The following is a 5,270-nucleotide window of genomic DNA, read 5'->3' as shown; positions in this document are numbered from 1 at the left end:
TAGATTCTCTGTCTTTTAAATTAACATTATAATTTAACTGTCCTATGTACAGAATAGTAGTGAAATAGCCGACCAAACTGAACTTGATACTAGATATTGTGACTCGTTAAAGAAAAAAATGCAAGTAACTCTGCGAAATTGTATAAACACAATTTAAAACTAGCTGCAGCCAAGGCAAAGGCAGCAAGGCAAAACCAAGTGGTGTTAACACTTAGAACACCGTGAATATTAACTCAGAGTCTGCTACTCACTGGGGAGATCTGTGGGCCAATTTGCCTAAATTCAGAGCTAAAAACACCTTTTTAAAATGTCAAACGTGCATAGGATATAAAGAAAAAGAACAAGGTGGAGGCAATTAGCAAAAATAGAAAATTGGGGAAGTGAAATTTTGGCATTTGTATTTTGATCTCACACAGGGATAAGTGGAGCTGTGAGTCAACTGGGCACAGGGACTTCATGTCAAAGGCTTGCCTCACATGGTTGTGCTACAGAAGCTTCCATGGGGGGCACGTATGTGGTCAGCTTCTGATGGTATTGGCTGCCTGACTCACCAGCAAGGGACCTAACTGAATAGCCATGGTGTCCCATATTTCAAAAGCCGTACAGAAGGGATTATGTTTGAAGCCCACTAACCATGCCGTTTTTAACCTAGGATAAGTTATTTACATCTTAGGTAGTAATAAGTATCATTTCAAAAGAGCATTTAAAGAGACATAATAACATACTCCAAATAGCATTTGAAAAGCTAACATGTGGGCAGGAGACTCCCCTGGCGGGGGCCACTCTGTGGGGTATGGAGCCTCCCTGTGCCCCTCGGTCCGACCCTGTCAGCATTCTGCTTCCATGTGCCATGACCACCACCACCACCTTCAAGGATGTCGACCCCAACAGCAGGAATAGCTCCCAGGTTTTGCAGCTGCCAGGTGGTGGATCCAATTTTTCACTGGGTTTTGATGAACCAACAGAACAAACTGTGAGAAAGAACAAAATGATCTCTAATATCTTTGGGACATCTGAAGAAAATCCACCTTCTTGGGCCACGTTGGCAGGTGCCAAGTCTAGAGGTGGTGGGGAAGACTTGGAGTCATCTGGACTGCAGGGCAGGAACTCTTCTGAAGCGAACTCTGCAGATTCTTAGATCTGAAGGGAGAAGATGACATTCATGAAAATGTGGAGACAGACTTGCAAGGCAGCCTGAGGCAGAGGGAAGAGAAGCTTGTGCCGGCCATACCTGTGCTGAGCCCAGTGGTCCCAGCCTCAGCGCCATCCAGAGGAAATCCCCCTGGTGGCAAGTCCAGCCTTGGCCTGGGTTAACTCTGCTCTGACCATCCTGAACTTTGTTGTTTTGTTTGTTTCCTCCATGCTTGTGAACTGCACAACTTGGGCCTGACTGTACATCTTTTGGATTTATTTCATTAAAAAAGGAGGACTTTTAAAAAATAAAGAGACAATATGTCAACTACATGGTTTCTATGATATCCCTGTGAAGACCTCTAAAGGTTTTTCTACTTTTCCTCACTTTAAAACACTTTTCCTGTGTCTTTGTTTCTCAATGATTTCAAAGTGGCCTTGAAACCACACAATATATAACTCGGAGGAAGGATCAGGGTAAAGGGCTGGAGGATTCCATTCCCTGAAGTCTGTCGATGTTACCTGTTGATGGAATAATGGCTATGAGGAAAGCTATAAAAGCAGCTCAGACTGAAGGCTATGGGGAAGGATGTTTGTCAGGACTTGTCAAAAGATTTTAAAATGTAGATTCCATTCTCAGAATTTATCCTAAGAAAGCAAAGATGGATTACGCAAAGGTCTAGCAAGGAGGCTCGCAGCAGCATGGTTAATAATTATGAATGTTGGACGCACCCAGAAGCTCCAGCACCAGGGAACTGGGAAAATAAATGGCAGTACATTCAGACCAGAAAACAATCTGTCAGCATGAAAAATAAATTCGGAGAAATGTCCATATGAGCAAAAGAGAGCTGTTCACAATATATTCTTAAGAGAATCCCTATGTAGAAAGCTATGTAGATAACCTGAATTAAAGCAATTAGAGAAACCTAAATGTGAGAACAGAGAGTGTATTCAAAAACATCTAACTCCGCTTCTTTCGGGCACTGAGCTGAGCGCCCTAGGGGCTGCAAAGATGAAGAAAATTGTCCTCAAAAAAGCACATAGTCTCCATGGAAAAGAATGACTAAAATGCCAGGTAGAAAGTAGCTAATGCCATAAATGGGGGGGGGGGGTGTGTGTCAGAGAGAGAGACAGAGAGAGACATAGAGAGATAGAGACAGAGAGATTAAGATCAAGGAAGCCGTTTGGGGAAACACTTATACCAATAAGAATGACTCTGCTGAGAGAAAATGGCTAAGGAGAGGCAATGTGGCTATGAATGACCCCAGGGAATGGAGCCCCAGTCCCTTCTAGGAAGTTTGGAGGGAAAAGTGAGAACTCAAGAGCAAATCAGGGAGACCCGTCTTCCCTGCTATGTCTAACTTGCCATGGCAAGGTTGGGTATCTCTGTGAAGTGAGGTGCTTTGCCACCACATAATGCCCAAGTTTGGAGTTCCCCAAGCTGACATCCTAAGCCTCAGAGGAAACACTACTCTTTTTGGGGGGGGGTGGCGGGGATGGAGTCTCACTCTGTCACCCAGGCTGGAGTGTGCAGTGGCTCAATCTCAGCTCACTGCAACCTCCACCTCCCAACTCAAGAGATCCTCCTGCCTCAGCCTCCTGAATAGCTGGGATTATAGGCACACACCACCACGCCTGGCTAATTTTTGTATTTTTTTAGTAGAAATGAGGTTTCACCATGTTGGCCAGGCTGGTCTTGAACTCCTGGCCTCAGGTGATCCGCCTGTCTCAGCCTCCAAAAGTGCTGGGTTTATAGGCCTGAGGCACCGCACTGGGCTGAAACACTACTCTCATGCACCCTGAACAAATCAGAGAAAGCTGATAGTCACCAAGCATCCTGTGCAAACTTGAACAAACTCCGCATCACCGTGTGGTAACTCCAGAGTAGTTCCGTGGGAATTCACTTTCCCCAGGCCTTTTCAGAACCCCTCCAAAGCCCCAGAATTAATTCAGTCCCCAGAGAGTCTCTGGACTTTTGACATCTTTATTAAAGGATTGGCATACAGAGGTACCCACTTAATGGTAATGATACTTATCCATCCATCTATCCATTATCCTTTCATCCAGCAAACACACACTAAGCATCTACATGCCCAACCTAGAGAATACAAATAAGAATAAGAACCAATTTCTACCTTCTTGGTGAGGACAAATGGTTAAACCAGCAAGTACACTAAGGATTACTATTACCATGAGAGAAGCAGAAGTGAAGCGCCATGTGGGAACGAAGGAAGGAAGGAGGAGGAGTCAGGTCGGTGGCTCATGCCTGTAATCCCAGCACTTTGGGAAGCCAAGAGAGGCAGCTCACTTGAATTCCTGAGTTTGAGACCAGCCTGGCCAACATGGTGAAACCCCATCTCTACTAAAATACAAAAATTAGCCGGGCATGGTGGTGAGCGCGTGTAACCCCAGCTACTCAGGAGACTGAGGCATGAGAATCACTTGAACCCAGGAACAGGAGGTTGCAATGAGCCGAGATTGTGCCACTGCATTCCAGCATGGGTGACACAGACAGACCCTGTATCAAACAAGAAAAAAAAAAAGAAAACGCTTCATGGAAGAAGTAATCTTCCAAAGATGGCAAAGATGGGCAGGTAGAAGACACGGGGATGCTCACTTGAACCCTCTGGGTTCCCAAATATCATAGCCATGACTCAATGTCTAATAGTCATGACTGGAACCTAACCTGACCTACTTGACCTAGGTAAGAAAACAATGGGAACGTACTGACCTAAGTCCCTGAAGAGCAGGAGCGTGACTGCAGACACCTGGAGTCAGGGACTCAGACTCTCTCTGACTCTCGTCTCTGCCTCGCTCTGTGGATCGCCTTTCTTCTCCCCTAACCACAGCTTGGTTTTCTCACAGAAGTCAGACATGGCTGCTACAGCTACAGGCTTACATCTGCCAGCTTTTCCTCAAGAGAAAAAAGTTTTCTCCCCACAGGTTTAGTTTTTGAAATCCCAGGGGAGTGACTAGTGTGTTCTGAGTCATGCATTAGACACATGTCACTGTGGCCAGAACAGTGGCTCCCATGATTAGCTCAGCTTGGCCAGGGGCCTACCTTTGGACCAAACACTTTGTACAGACAAGTAGAGTGATGTAAAATATGAATTACCCATTTGGTTCACATTGGGTAGCAAGAACAACTCCCCCAAATAAAGGGAGTCTTATTCTCAGAAAGCACCAGAAACACAAAACAATAAATATCCACCATGTCAGGACACCACCAAACCATTCCTAGTTTCCAGCTGTCAACAGAATCTTCTGGCCCAGGGTTCATATGACAGTAGCAAAGCTGAAACTGCAAGCCTGGCTACGTGAGCCAGCTTCTAACCAGATTCAGGTGGTGCAAGTCCCTTCATGTCTGGTGGGGAGTCACAGTCAACTGGACCAGCACTGAAGTAGGCCAAAGAGCAAAACTGTGGACAGAAAGGAATGCTGAATCCCTGCCAGGGTGGAGCACCTGGAATGCCCATATCTTCAAGGCTGCAGTCAAGGTCATTAAGCCTGCAGAGGATGGGCTAGAGGGTTGCAGAGAGCTCAAGTTCACAAAAGCAATAAGGGTCTTGCGGGATTAGATGTAGGGGAGCTGTGAGAGAGAAGAGTGTTAGAAGTGTCAGCAGAAATGACAACTGAAATTGAAGCACAGTTTGAGTGGCAAATATTAACTCCCCATTCCCTATTCCACACAAACAGATAGAGGCTTTTATTGTGTCCCTTTTTGACGCCATTCCTTATAATTCTTCATTTCCTCTGCCCCACCTTGGGGTTGTTATAGATCACTGATAGCTATCCATCCCCCAACATATTTTACTTATTTTTCTCATTTACTCTCTGTGTTCCCCACTAGATTGTAGCCTCCATGAGAGAAGGGATTTTGCCTGTTTTGTTCATTTCTGAATCTCCCAAAATAATGTCTGTCATTGAATAAGCACTTAATAATATCTGTGAAATTAATTTGCTGAGGACTGAATTCCCAAGAAAGAGATACAATCTCCAAAGAGAACTGCTATGCGTCAGGGATAGAACGTGCCCCCACTCTTTATGCTGTCTTCCACATGTAGGAAGCTGCCCAGCAGAACACTCCTGGGCTCCTCTCCACTTCATTTCCCCCACCCCCAGCCCCACCACGGGAAGGT

The 5,270-nt window shown here is 45.4% G+C and overlaps 1 pseudogene; it reads left to right on the top strand.

Moving 5' to 3' along the window:
- The first annotated feature begins 850 nt into the window (after positions 1–850).
- Positions 851–1,314, top strand: LOC696591 (jupiter microtubule associated homolog 1 pseudogene; annotated as a pseudogene).
- The last annotated feature ends 3,956 nt before the right edge of the window (positions 1,315–5,270 follow it).

The sequence above is a fragment of the Macaca mulatta genome, chromosome 12, assembly GCF_049350105.2.
Source record: "Macaca mulatta isolate MMU2019108-1 chromosome 12, T2T-MMU8v2.0, whole genome shotgun sequence".
Lineage (NCBI taxonomy): Eukaryota > Metazoa > Chordata > Mammalia > Primates > Cercopithecidae > Macaca > Macaca mulatta.
This window is presented reverse-complemented; position numbering and strand designations above follow the sequence as displayed.